The 15,862-nt window shown below is 36.7% G+C and overlaps 1 pseudogene; it reads right to left on the bottom strand.

The window, feature by feature from the left end:
* Positions 1-1,078: 1,078 nt before the first annotated feature.
* LOC113305340 lies at positions 1,079-9,610 on the bottom strand (annotated as a pseudogene).
* Between the last annotated feature and the right edge of the window lie 6,252 nt (positions 9,611-15,862).

The raw sequence follows: 15,862 nt of genomic DNA on the forward strand, positions 1-15,862 counted from the left end.
CATTTTGTTTTCTTCTACTTGATATATCATTTAGGAAAACACTAGAAGAAGAACGGGGCAAATCATATATAAATGGCTTTCAATCAAACTTCACCCAAGGAATACTAAATTTCCCTTTCTGAAACAGTATAATAACCCATCAAACTAAATAAGGATCACTAGAGAGAAATCAAACCAAAAGGGTTGATTTAAAATACCTGAATCACAATTAAACATGGCAGACAAGGAAAGATGAGAAAAGGTGGTGGGACTTGGTTTGCGTCCGCCGTCAACAACAATTAATATATAAAAACATATAAATTATTAAGCATGGAATTGGCGGGACAGCTGTTGATCAGCATGTATCATCACTTCATTACATGACACCTCTTCCGTTGCTAGCTCTCACTGAAACAAATTTGACGACTTTTTTTTTCCTTCAGGTATTAAAAACTTTTGCGATTCGGAACATTGCTCAGGGCTAAACATAAAATGTGGGGATAAAATGAAGAACGACATCTTAGAAGATCTTGGCCCCCTTACCAGGTTTCCAAAGAGAGTCCATGTCCACAAGTAAATGATTGGCAACCTTATCTTTAGGAGAAATGTAGTCCATATGTTTTCTGGGATGGAATCCTTCAAAAGTCCCACGGACACGGAGATTTGTTTCAACAAGCCAATTCTCGACAAAACCTTGGAACGGTAATGGAGAATTTGTAGGTATTACAAATTTCAGAGGATTTAACCCCACGAGATGGGACATCAGGACTCACGTCAAATGGTTTGACTCAAGTAGCTATAGTTATCACACACGTAAGGCCACAACCCAGAACCACCAACTCCATGAGCACATATGGCTTACTATGTGTTACTGTTGTTAAAAAGATGCTTCTTTTTTAACAACAATGGACGCGAAGATATACAAAGCAATGCAGAATAACATCTAGCTAGTTGTCATATCTATAACGACAACAACCAGTATACAGAAATAGTTAAGCAAGGCTTATTGAGAAAACAAAAAACTAGCAAATACCAAGTTACCTCATCCGTTTTACATATATTTACAGCTCACCAAGCTGCTTCAGAGTATCCCTTCTTCTTATGCAGTAGCAGTAGAGGCTACCAAGAAGAGTGGAAACTTCTTGTGAACTGTGATCCCCGGGGCTTCTTGCATATCGATTTCTTCCTTTTTCAACCCAAGGGGCAATTCCCACTCAAAACCATACAGAAGATTTGCAAGAACAAGTTCAATTATGACCAAAGCAGAGTTAATAGCAGGGCAACTCCTCCGTCCAATCCCAAATGGTACCATCTCAAAGTCTTGTCCTTTAAATTCTATATTCTTAGTTATAAATCTTTCTGGTCGGAACTCTTCGGTATCTTCCCAAAACTTAGGGTCTGTTGCAATGGCTTTTGCATTAAAAAACACCCTCGTTTTCGCTGGGATGTAGTACCCATTTATTATGCAGCTATCTGTAGTTTCCCTTGGATCTAGCAATGGTGCAGGAGGATGAAGCCGCAGTGTCTCCTTTACCACTAACTTCAGGTAGTTCAGTTTGGGAAGATCAGTTTCTTCAACTAACGCTTTATTGCCAAGGATCCTTCTCATTTCCTCTTGTACTGTTTCCATCACTGCTGGATTCCTAACTAGTTCGGTCATTGTCCAGACAAGTGTGGCAGAAGATGTATCAGTTCCAGCAATGAACATGTCATGTAATTAAACTATTGACTCCAATGAAGAAAACAAACATAAGAACATTTAAATACCGAATAAATTACCAAGAGAAGTTTTACATACCGTGAGGATTTCTTTAATTTGATCTCTACTGAAGGAGATACCCTGATCAGGGTCCTTTTGAAGCCGAAGCAGAACATCCACAAAATCTTCATATTCAGGGTTGGGTTTTTGGGGTTCGAGGTGTTCATCTATTATGCTCTCATAAAAATTGTCTAACTCCTCAAAATTGTCCTTTAATTGTGTGTCAACTCCATCGAACCTGTGGATCCAACTCATCCATGGGAAGATATCGGCAGTCCTGGCTCCACCAACCATTTCTTGGGTTACTTGAAGAATTCTGCGAAGCTTACCTCCTCCCTGTTCGAATTTTCTACCAAAGGCAGTTCGACAGATAACATCGTTTATGATAGAACATGACACCTCAGTTAGATTAATGGGAACCATAGAAGCAGAAGCTTTGCGGACGAAATCCATGACAATAGACACTTCCTCTTCCCTGACATCTCGAAATGACACAACTCTCTTTGGACTCAACAGTTCCGATATTGATAACTTTCTGATTGTTCTCCAGTAGTCACCATAAGGAGAAAAATTTATATCGGTGTGTTGGTTAAACTTCAACATAGAAGTCACTAACAAGCCGGTTAGGACAAGATTAGGAAATTGATATAATCCTAAGGGAATTAGAAGTCATCTAGTTCTAAGAAAAGGAAAGACATGTAATAAGGTAATAGGACTAGGAAAAAGAATTCATAGTTCTATATATATATGATCACCAAAGTTGTGGTTGATCATATGAGCAAGATTAGAGCTTGTGTTTAGTTTTGAGAGATTTTGTAAACATCAATAAAGAGAGTTGTCTTTATATAAGCTAAGTTTCATCTTGCAGTTGACATTAATTGGTATCATAGCTTGTTTCTGAGCCATGGAAAACGAAACCACCATTGTGGGTGCAAAATAGTTCACGCCACCATCAATACAAGTTCCAATCCTCAACGCCACAAACTACACAGTATGGGCCATGAGAATGAAGGTACTGATGAAAATCTACAAAGTTTGGGAAACAATTGATCCTGGTACATTGGACCCAGACAAAAACAATGTTGCCATTGGATTACTCTTTCAAGCAATACCAGAATGTCTTGTTCTACAAGTTAGTGAACATGAAACTTCAAAGAAAATTTGGGATGCAATAAAGGCACGTAATCTCGGAGCTGATCGAGTTAAAGAAGCCCGTCTGCAAACCTTAATGTCTGAATTTGAAAGAGTGAAGATGAAAGACACTGATACTATTGATAGCTTTGCAGGAAAGCTATCAGAGATAGCCTCAAAAGATGCGTCACTTGGACAATCCATTTATGAAGATAAACTGGTAAAGAAGTTTCTCAATAGTTTACCAAGATCCAAGTATATTCATATCATAGCTTCTCTCGAACAAGTCTTAGATTTAAAGAAGACTAGCTATGAAGATATAATTGGAAGATTGAAAGCATATGAAGAAAGAATTCTTGATGAAGAAAACAATAGATAAACTCAAGGAAAACTCTTGTACACAAACTCTTACCAACAAAACTCTGCGACAAGAGGAAGAGGTCGTGGAAGAGGTGGTAGAGGAAACAGAGGCCGGGGAATGGGAGGAAGGTTTAACTCACAAGATAGAACAACAAGTCAGAATGATCAATACCAAGGGAAAGAAAAGAAGGATAGATCAAACATTATTTGTTACAGATGTGATAAACCATGACACTTCTCCTCTGTATGCCCTGAAAGAATACAAAAGATGGAAGAAACAAACAAGAATGAAACAAGGGAAGCAGATACAGCTTTTTCCATGCACGAAGTTGTATTCTTAAACGAAGGGAAACTAATACCAAAGAACTACGAATCAAAGGATGGATAAGAAGGAATATGGTATTTAGATAATGGAGCCAGCAATCACATGACTGGTAAGAGACACTATTTTTCTGAACTCAATGAGAAAATCAAAGGACAAGTGAAGTTTGGGGATGGATCTTCTGTAGAAATTGAAGGGAAAGGATCAATTCTATTTCAGAGCAAGACCGGAGAACAGAAGCTTGTCACAAACATCTACTTCATCCCAAACTTACAAAGCAACATTCTAAGTTTAGGGCAAGCTACAGAAGTTGGATGTGATGTTAGAATGCGACAAGATTATCTAACAGTTCATGACCCAAGTGGAAGACTTTTAGTTAGAGTCTCACGCCCACAGAATAGACTCTACAAGATAAGTCTCATGATTGGAAGGCCATTGTGTCTGAATATGAGACTGGAAGATCAGACATGGAAGTGGCACGCAAGGTTAGGACACATAAGCTTTAGAACTTTAAAGGCAATGTCTCAGAATAAGATGGTTCGAGGACTACCACAGATAAATGATGAAGCAAAAATCTATGAATCATGTTTAGTTGGGAAACAAACTCGTCAAGGTTTCCCAAAAGCAACAACATTCAGAGCCTCAAAGCCATTAGAGCTTCTTCATGCTGATTTATGTGGTCCTATTACACCACAAACCCTTGCAAATAACAAATACATATTTGTTATTATAGATGACTTCTCAAGATATATGTGGTCTATTCTTATGAAAGAAAAGAGTGAAGCATTTGACAGATTCAAAGCTTTCAGAAATCTGATAGAAAAATAGTTAAAAGAGGAGGTCAAAATGCTTAGAACTGATAGAGGAGGAGAGTTCACTTCCTTAGAGTTCAACAAGTTCTGTGAGTCAAACAGAATCAAAAGGCAACTCACAGCACCATATACACCACAACAAAACGGAGTGGTGGAGAGGAGAAACATGACTCTAATGGAGATGACAAGAATTTCTTTAAAGGCTATGCAGGTACCTAATTATCTATGGGGAGAAGCTGTACGGCACTCCACATACCTAATAAACAGGATACCTACGAAAGATCTGAAAGACATGACTCCATATGAAAGTTTTCGAAAGAGAAAACCAAACATAGATAATTTAAGAGTGTTTGGTTGCAAAGCATACGCAAAAGTTGATTCTGCAACTCTTAAGAAACTGGATGATCGATCTCAGACTCTTGTGAATCTAGGAATTGAGCCTGGATCCAAAGCTTACAGATTATTCAATCCAATAACGAAAAGAGTAATAGTGAGTCGAGATGTGGTATTCGATGAAAAAGCAAACTGGAACTGGAAAGAAACGATGGACCAAGTAGGGATCCAGGAATGTTTCACATGAGATGGGGTCAAGTAATTGATGAAGGCGAAGGACCCATAATCATCAATACCAATGGAAACAATGATGTTAATCAAGAAGAAGAAGAGAATAATGAAAACACTGAGAAGAGAAGTAAAGAAGAAGAAGAAGAAGAAGAGAGACGATGAAATAACTCAACCCATTCCACTGCGAAAATCAACAAGACAGATACAAAAGCCACAGTATCTGGAGGATTATGTTCTTCAAGCTGCAGAAGAATGTGATTATGCTACTTTCTGTTAATGATGAACCAAGGAATTTTCAGGAAGCAAAGGTCTCGACTAAATGGACACAAGCATGTAGAGAAGAAATTATTTCAATCAACAGAAACAAGACTTGGTTTCTAGTTGATAAGCCAGGTGGGGTAAAAGTGATTGGTCTTAAGTGGATCTTCAAAATAAAACGGAATGCTGATGGTACTGTCAACAATATAAGGCAAGACTTGTAGCTAAGGGATACGTTCAAGAATCAGGCATAGACTTTGATGAAGTTTTCGCACCAGTTGCTAGACTAGAGACAATTCGTCTCTTAATAGCAGAAGCAGCATCAAACTCATGGGAAATTCACCACTTAGACGTTAAGACAACATTCTTACATGGTGAATTGCGAGAAGATGTGTATGTTGAACAACCAGAAGGTTTTGAAGTAAAAGGACAAGAGCATAAGGTTTATAAGTTATCAAAAGCTCTATATGGTCTAAGACAAGCTCCTCGAGCCTGGAATACAAAGTTAGATCAAATCTTAAGAGAAATCAGATTTGTTAAGTGCTCTAAAGAAACATCAGTATACAGAAGAGAAGAAAAGGGAACGCTTCTTGTGATTGCAGTCTATGTAGATGATCTATTTTTGACTGGCAACTCCCTTAAGGTGATCAATGAGTTCAAGAGAGAAATGTCATCAAAGTTTGAGATGTCAGACCTCGGAAAACTCACTTATTACCTTGGCATAGAAGTCCATCAAGGAGTAGATGGGATTCAGATTAAACAAGAAGCTTATGCAAGGAGAATTCTGAAAGAAGCAGGACTTGAAACTTGTAATCCAACTAAGATACCAATGGAGTTTGGACTTAAAGTTTCAAAGGCACAAGAAGAAGCTGAGATTGATCCAACGAGTTATAGAAGAAATGTTGGATGCCTTAGATACTTGTTACACACAAGACCAGACTTGGCTTTCTCTGTGGGAGTAGCAAGCCGTTATATGCAGAGTCCACGCAAGTCTCATGGTGATGTAATAAAGCAGATATTGAGATATCTAAGAGGAACAATCAGCTGGATTGAAGTATGGTCGAGGAGGATCAAAAGGAATTGTTGGGTATAGTGACAGCAGTCATAATATTGACCAAGATGATGGAAAAGTACAACTGGTCATATATTTTATCTAGGAGAAGCACCTATTACATGGTGTTCACAGAAGCAAGACACTGTAGCCCTCTCATCCTGTGAAGCTGAGTTTATGGCTGCAACAGAAGCAGCTAAACAATCAATATGGCTTCAAGAACTGTTGGGTGAAATCAAAGGAAGAGAACCTGAAAAAGTTCTCATCAAGATTGATAATAAGTCTGCAATTGCACTCACTAAAAATCCATTGTTTCATGGGAAGACGAAACACATTCACAAAAGGTATCATTTCATACGAGAATGTATCGAGAAGGAGATCATCAACGTTGAACACATACCAGGAACTGAGCAGAAAGCAGATATATTGACAAAGGCATTAGCTCGGATCAAGTTTGAAGAAATGAGACAATTGATTGGAGTACAAGATATGTCACGGGTAAGGTTGAAGCTTAACGGGGAGAATGTTGGTTAAACTTCAACATAGAAGTCACTAACAAGCTGGTTAGGACAAGATTAGGAAATTGATGTAATCCTAAGGGAATTAGAAGTCATCTAGTTCTAAGAAAAGGAAAGACATGTAATAAGGTAATAGGACTAGGAAAAGGAATTCATAATTCTATATATATATGATCACCAAAGTTGTGGTCGATCATATGAGCAAGATTAGAACTTGTATTTAGTTTTGAGAGATTTTCTAAACATCAATTAAGAGAGTTGTCTTTATATAAGCTAAGTTTCATCTTGCAGTTGACATTACGGTGCACCCATATAAGAGTTTGTGGGCAGCATATAAAGCAGGTCTACCAGAAAACACAATATCATGGTTTTTGAAGACTTCTTTAGCTACATCGGTAGATGAGATCACCAAAGCAGGCACTGAGCCTATCTGGATAAACATTAAAGCTCTATATTTATTAGAAAGCTTCTGAAGTGATTGAGATGTCATGTCGCCAAGCTGGTGCAGGTTTCCAATGAGAGGAAGCCTACTAGAACCTGGAGGTAATCTCCAATTTCCACCGTTCTTTCTTCTCAGCAATACCAACAAAGGAGTTATTAAAATAAGTAAAAGAATCACGAGGCAGATAGCTTTAGTTTAAGATTCTTGGTCTTGAAACAATAAGAAGTAGTTCATAAATATCATTTTGTTGATTTTTTGTTTAAGGTTGTTTTATCTCTGGTTTAAGGATGTTTTAGTTTTTGTTTAAGGTTTTTGGTGAAGATATATACAATCTTGTTTATGCATCTAATTATAATGTATCAACGAGCACTAAAACGCAATTTAAAATATCGATACTTTTATTTAAATATAAAGTCTTCTTTTCCCATTTGGCTGTTGGAAACCATTTTATTAAATCCTATGATTCCAATGGGGGTTAGTGGTCTGTTACAATCTGAAAACGAAAGGAAACGAGAAGGTATATAGCATAGGACTTTGTTTATTTAGTCCACTATATTTGGTGGGAATGGCCTTTCCATTTTCAATGATGCATATATTCTTATCGGAATACCAAAGCACTAAAATGACCCATACTTTGTTTAATACAGATAGACTCCTAGGCAAGCTTTTCCGAGTTCTTTTAACAATTTCAACAATTGCTTCTCCAATATGGGCCAGGTTAACACTAGTAATAAGAGAGAGTACATCGGTGAATTGTAGGATTATTTACTGCTTAAATAAATGATTGTCAGGTTGACAATAGTAATAAGAGTTCTTCCGGCTAGCGGTTACAAACAGCGGTCCATATAGCAAAATAGCTTCCTTTCAGTTTATTGCTCGTGTTAATGGGCATTTGAGGCTACATAGGTCTTTTCGTCAGTCAGTCAATGGTTTTGGGCCTTCCCCCAAACCTAGAAATCCAATCTTAGACGGTGTGGGCTGCATGTTTTAATTCGCTACCTAAGATGCTTATTATTGCTTCAGGCAAGACCGCAAGAGGCATTACGTTCGAAATGTGAATCGTAAGTTTTGAAGTGGAAATGGTGGATGATAGACGGCAGTAGGCATACATTAGCTTGAGGATGTCATTTCAATCCACCGTTACATCAGCTTAAGATCCACAGCCATCATTTGGTGAGATGACTTGGTCAGTTTTGTTGATGAAATTAGTATTTTCAAAGGTATTTGATTCCACTAAGGTATTTGATTCCACTAAGTAGTTCAGTTTGGGAAGATCAATTTCTTCTACCAACTCCTTGTTGCCAAGGATTCTTCTCACTTCCTCTTGTACTCTTTCCATCACTGCTGGATTTCTAACTAGTTCTATCATTGTCCACACCAGTGTCGAAGAAGATGTATCAGTTCCAGCAACGAATATGTCCTGTAATTATAAATTTATAACTCATTCAGAAATAATAAACTAGTAACTCCACGGAGATCGAGCAAACATAAGAACAATAAACTACCGAATTTGATCTCTACCAAAGGAGATACTTTGATTAGGATCCTTCTGAAGCCGTATCAGAACATCGACAAAATCTTCAAATTCAGGGATGGTTCTCTGGGGCTCAAGGTGTTCATCTATTATGCTCTCATAAAAACTGTCCAACCGCTGAAAATTATCGTCTATTTTCGCGTCTACTCCATCGAACTTGTGGATCCAACCGCATCCATGGGAAGATATCTGCAGTGACTGCTTCAGCAACCAAGTCCTGGGTTACTTGAAGAATTTGGCGAAGCTTACCTCCTCCCTGCCCGAATTTTTTACCAAAAGCAGTTCCGCAAATAACATCATTTATGATAGAAAATGACATCTCGGTTAGATTTATGGGAACCATAGACGCAGAAGATTTTCGGATCAAATCTATGAAAATAGACACTTCTTCCTCCCTTACAGATCGAAAGGATGCAACTCTCTTTGGACTCAACAGTTCTAATATCGATATTTTTCTAATTTCTCTCCAGTACTCACCGTAAGGAGAAAAAGTCATATCAGTGCATCCATAATTGATCTTCTTTGCAGCATATGAAGCAGGTATGCCAGAAAATACAATATCATGTCTTTTGAAGACCTCTTTAGCTACATCTGTTGATGAGATCACCAAAGCAGGAACCGAGCCTAATTGGATAGACATTAAAGGTCCATATTTATTAGAAAGCTTCTGAAGTGATTGAGATGTAAGATCGCCAAGCTGGTGCAGGTTTCCAATGAGAGGGAGTCTATTAGGACCTGGAGGTAATCTCCAACTTCTACGGAAGTTTCTTCTCGGCAATACCAGCAAAGGAGTTACTAAAACAAGTAAAAGGATCGCGAGGCAGAAAGCTTTTGTTCCAGTTTGTTGGTCTTGAAACAATAAGAAGTAGTTCATCACCATGTTAAGGTTTAATAAAGAATTATTTTATTTCTTTGGAAATTGTGTTTTTTTGTCATATTTTATTAGAAATTTGTTTTTCTTGCACTAAAAACAATAATTTTTGTTCCCAATGCAAAGAATTATTGTTTTCAGTGCAATAAAACAAACAAATCTTGTTTTCAATGCAAGAAATTGTTGTTTTAGTAAACCTTAACATGTATACGGGTATACAAGTTAACAAGACCTCATCACCATCGTTTTGCTTACCTCTTGTTTAAGGTTGTTTTAGCTTTTGGTCTAGGTCGTACAATTCTGTTTATGCATCAATGAGCACAGAACTTTATAAAATATCGACACTTTTATTAAATAATACAAAGTTTTCTTTCCCTATTGGCTACTTCAAAACCATCTCTATTAAATCCTGTAATTTGAATGGGGTTATGGGGGTTAGTGGTCTGAAAACGAAACGATAAGAAGGTAGGACTTTTATTTATCATCCACCATTTTCCAATGACGCTAGATCCTTATCTGAATACCAAAGCACCAAAATGACCCGTACATTGTTTAATCTTTGCAAATAAGAAATGACTGTCACTTCTCCAGTCCAGGCATCGTGCCATTATGATCCAAACTCCTCTTCATGACCCAATATATGTTATGTGATCCAAAATCTAACATCATCAATCAAGATATGTCATTTGGTTCAAAATTTTCTCTCCCCGCACAAATTTGCTAGGCGACCTTAAATCGGATAGAATGTACATCACAGCTGAAAAGTTACCACTATTATGAGGTGCATGACTCAAAATTTACCACAGGACCAATATTTATAACCCGTGTCTTAATTAAAACGACGCAAATCTGCATTATAATGAACTCTGAATTTTTAGTCAATACAGGCAATAAGCAACCAGAGATTGACTCTAATCCTCTCGACAACAAGTAAACGTGAAATGGTGATCGAAAATATGCTTACACAATTGTATTATAGGATGTGTAAGGAAATTCGTGGGGCTAATTTTGGGAGTTATATAATGAGGATCGAGATTCTAAACATGGGTGGTAACGGAGTTATCCATTAACTAATCAACAATCAAATTAACATACCAAATAAACATTCTTTAACGGAGGATATACAAAGATGGACATACTAATATTAACATCCACATAGGTTTTTTTACGAACATAGGATCAAATCCACCTTTTTCAGAGCTTTCACTATTCTGAATGATAAAACATCCTCATATGTTTTAACGAATCACAACAACAAAACCCCGTCATGGATCATCTTTATAATCTATGATCTAAAGTATGGTCGTCTATGATCTTTGCCCATATGATCTAAGAGGTAGTCTATAAGTCGCAGTTTTTCTGCAATGAAAAGTAGTCCTGCACAGAAACCGAACCGTAACCGCACCGAACTGATAATCCAACGGTCGATCACGGTTTTAATTTTGATAACTGTTAGATCTTCGGTTCGGTCAACGGTTCCACCAACAACCGCACCCTAACCGAACCGATTAACCGATTATTGTAAGCCCTTGATTTATTTCTATTCTGATCAATCCTAGCCGTCTAAATCGAGTAAACCTAACTATATATTAGAAACCCTAAAATTCTAGCAGCCTCTTCATTTCTCTTCACTTCCTCTCCGAGACTTTGTCTCTCTCTCCACTCCAGTCGCCTCCATCACCAGTTCACCACCAGTAGCATATAATCGCCTCCTCCACCTTCATCAAGAGCTTCAAGACTCAAGAGCACCACCACCTCTATGATCTAGTAAGTGTTTTCTCCTCTTCTGTTTCTTCTTCTCCTTGATTATTTTTTTTTAATAAATTTCTAGGGTTTTTTCATTTTTAGGGTTTCTTTTGATTCACTAGTTCGAGTCTCGAGATGGTTGGATTTCTGTTTATCAATCGATTTATGTTGTCAATCGATTTATGTTAAGGTTATAATTATTTTTTTTGTTTTTTTTTGTCTTTATGTTCTCAGACCTTGAGGAGCAGCTGGAATTCTTCATTAAGTAAAGTTGTGGATTATTTCAAACAGGTAACTACTAACTAGTGTTTCTTCTTTTTGTTCAGAGATTTTTATTTGTTTTTGACAGAGACTTATAGGGTTTACAGATCTGAGCTTGTTTCATATAATATGGGTTTGTTTCATAGTATGGGTTCTTGCTTATTTGAGTTTTAGTTTGTTTGAGTTTGATGATAATGGTGATTTGAAAACTTTATTTGAGTTTGTTTTTTTCATAGATGGCTTTCTAATTCAAGTGATATGATTTTATTTGAGTTTGTTTGTTTCATAGTTGGCTTTCTAATTCAAATGATATGATTTTATTTGAGTTTGTTTGTTTGTTTCATAGATGGCTTTCTAATTCACATGATATGATTATTTCATCAATAACTATGTAATGAATATATTTGCAATGTATTTAGAAGGGTTTTTGTTTTGTTACAAATCTGAAATCATCTTTTATTACTTTCCTGTGTTGCTTCTGTAATGGATATTGTTGACAGATCCTCAATGGTGGTAACAACCTGACTTCTCAGTATTAAGAAATATGTGTGCTTGTATTAAGAACTAAATGGTGGAAATGATGTTTCTTACAGAGATATGTGTGCTTGTATTAAGAATTTGCTAGCCATTTCCAACTCAACTAACTTGTTTACATTTCGCAGGGGCTATAAATAGTAATGGTTGTATCAAGTTCAGTTTCGTTATCGAGCTGCAAGATGGAAGGTGCATCTCCATCCTCTCAATCCCCTGCAGCTGAGTTTACTGAAGTGACACCTTCTGTAACACCTCAAGTTGATTCTACATAAGAAACACGACAGGCTACACAGGACCCTGCAACTGAAAGTGAACCAAAGAAGAAGGGAAAAGTTAGATCGAAAGAATGGAATGATTTTGTAAGGCTCAATCCAAAACAAGCACAATTTAAGCATTGCAAGAAGAAGTTGCAAGCCGATAGTCGAGGAAATGTCACCTCCAGCATGAAGACACATTTAGGCACATGTCCTGAGAATCCCAACAAGAAGCTGAAGGAACAACAGAGTTTAATGTTTCCACCACCAAAACCAGGACAGTCATCGCAACTGGTTGTTGTTGGTTATGACAAGGATATGTGTAGAAGAAGATTGACTGAGTTTGTCATAATAGATGAACTTTGGACAATATCAGTGCAAATAGTGTGGCAATTGGGTATCTTCAAACCAGTGTCATCAATTGGACAGGAGTAACAATTAGATCTCAATACATGCAGGTTAGATTGCTTTTCTTAGCTCTATTGTTATGTTTCTTCTATACTTCTAGTAGTCTGTCAATCACTTGATCTCAAGAATGTTTATTCATAATGTTACTTTCTATACTTCTTGTGCTATGAATATCTATGAGCTACTCTTGCTTAATTGACATTGTGTAATTATGTTATAATATCTATGAACTACTCTTGTAGCCTGTTATAATCTATGTTGCTACGTTAATTTCACAATTTGCTATTTACTTATATTAAATCTTGACGGAGAATGTGATGTTGTTATTTTAGGACATATAAGGCTGTTATTTTAATTCTTACTTCTCGACTTAATCATATAAGGCTTTTATTATGGGACATAGCATGTGATTTAAATTTGAAGTTGCTGAATTGGTTCGATTGAGGAAATATATTGCTCTAATAGAAAATTTTGTCTTAGTTAGACATATAGACTGCAATTATTTTCATATGTTCCAAGAGATGCGTGGCTGATTCTTTTATGCTTTTATTGTTTGATGAACTAGCTAGGCAAAAACTAGGATACTTTATGTCATTACTTAGTTTAGAACAAGTATAGATTAGAATTTGATAATACTATGTGTCATTACTCAGTTTAGAACAATTACAGATTAGAGCTTGATAATACTCTGTGTCATTACTCAGTTTAGAACAAGTACAAATTAGAACTTGATACTCAGTTTAGATTATCTTTTTCCAGTGCTGCTAAAGTAACTTATGATATTTCCTTGTTTTATTCTTATCAGGTACGGTGTGATGTGCATGTTCTTGCGCTTGTTGTTAAAGATGCAGTGTTTTTGTATCACAAGTCAATTAGCAGGATCGGATCAGTTATCAAGTATGTTACTGGTTCTCCCTCTAGGTTATCCAAATTCAAAGAATTTGCTGCTCTTGAGAAGATTGATTGTAAGAATATGGTTTTCTTAGATTGAATACCAGATGGAATGCTACATATCTAATTCTTGAAGCTTCCATTCCATATGAAAATGTCTTTAAGAGGTTAGAAAGAGAAGATAAGAGCTTTCGAGATAAGTATATTTTCAAAGAATCTGAATGTGAAGCTTTACCTAATACTGATGATGACATTGTTGTAATTGATATTGAAGATTATTTTCTTAGGTCATCTAGTGAATCTGAATGTTAAGGAGATGTGACTAAAAAGAAGAAAAAGAAGAAAAAGAACAATCCCCGTCATCATGCTCCATATGCTGTAGACTGGTCATATGTTAGGAGTCTTGTGAAATGTTTAAAGATCTTTTTTGATGCTACTGTTAAGTTCTCTTCTTCAATACAGGTTACTGGTGCGTGTCGTAACCACAACAAATTAATTAATATTTTTCCACCTAATTAATAAGTAATATAGTGTAGCCAAGTTTGTTCCCACGAGGAGCAAGAGATTTTTAGTTGTAAAGTTTTCACGAAAAGGGGAGGTTTTGGATTTTAAAAACAAAAGAAAGTAAATAAAGAAATTAAAAGTTTAAGTTGAAACCAATAAGAGAGATTAGATCAAGGAATCCTTCTTCGTTGCAAAACAATGATTCAAGTTATGTCCTTTTCCACTTTTTATTAGTTACAGATTCACCAACCGTAGGTAGAGCAGCTAGTTCAGTGCTAAACCCCTAAATCCCTAGTATCACCGGATAAGGAAGTTCTCGACTACCGGATTCTATTCACCAAACCACCTAGTAGTAGCTCACTCAAGATGTAATTTAGTTAAACACATTAAGATTTATGAATTTATTAGGTTGATATTAGTAGTTAGACTCTTAGCTCAAGGTCTACTTTCTAACGTTGTTTTCACACACAATTGATCCACGGTATCCCTCCGCAAGGCCTCGTGTTTGCTACTTATGTAAAGAGTCAAGAAACGATTAATTATCCCCTAACTTTCACTAGCTTTAGATCAATTAACAAATCAATTTAGTTGGCCACCTAAACAATATATCAATCAACCATGAATGTATAAACATCCCTATTAGTAAAAACAAAGGATAATCATGTGAAAAACTTCAAAGTAGATTTAAAAACAAAACTCAAAACATGTTAAGAACTAGGAATTCATCCTCAATCAATAAGAAAATTAGCTACTCATGTTTTTGAAATTCACACAAATAATTAAAGGGAGAATTTTTGAAGTTCACACAAATAATTAAAAGAAGAATTTTGAAAAGCAAGCAAAAACACAAGTGTTGTGTGTGTAAAAGTGTCTAGATAACTTCTCTATTTATAGGCTTCAATTTCCTAGCAATCCTCTTAGGAATAGAATCCCTTTCCCTTTGTAGCTCAACTTCCAAATCAAAGTCTTTCTCAAATCTTCCATCTTCACTTTCCAAATTCAAGTACAATTCCTCAAACCCATGAGTCTAGATGAGTCTAGAGAATTCTTCACAAATTAGGTCGCCGGAAATTTACTGGTTCCACCGGAATACGACACCGGAAAGCTCCCTTCCGGTCACTGGAATAGTTCCGTAGTCGATGGAATATTCTGTCACAATTCCCGTCAAAGTTAACAGTCAGAACGGTCAAACCGTTTGTCAAGAAATTCAAGGGAGAAGAGAGTCAGCTCAATCAGCAGTCTAGTCAGGGATGAGTGGTCTGAGTCGCTGAGTTGGATCGGTCATCGGCGGCGACGAGTTGACCTGTTGGAGTAGAGTCTCCTTTGTTTTCTGGGCATTTTCAGGCCAAATTCAGGCCTCTTTCTGCTTCAATTCCTGCACAATCCTATTATACATCTAGCAGTTTATTCAATTTCAAACACAACCCATTACTTCTCAGAAGCATCTCAGTTCACCATTCAGGCTACATCACCACATAGCCCATTCTCTGCAACATTCATCCACCTTCATCCATCTCAGACCACCATGTTAATTCTAGCCGCAGTTTCAACATCATTTGGTATTGCTTCTGCTTCTTTGTAGCTCCAGTTTATGTCACACTGCTACCATTACTGGATGAATCCAGTACCCATCTTAGATTCACAGAAAACCCCAATTCTTCTA

The sequence above is a fragment of the Papaver somniferum genome, chromosome 8 (genome assembly GCF_003573695.1).
Source record: "Papaver somniferum cultivar HN1 chromosome 8, ASM357369v1, whole genome shotgun sequence".
NCBI classification, from domain to species: Eukaryota; Viridiplantae; Streptophyta; class Magnoliopsida; order Ranunculales; family Papaveraceae; genus Papaver; species Papaver somniferum.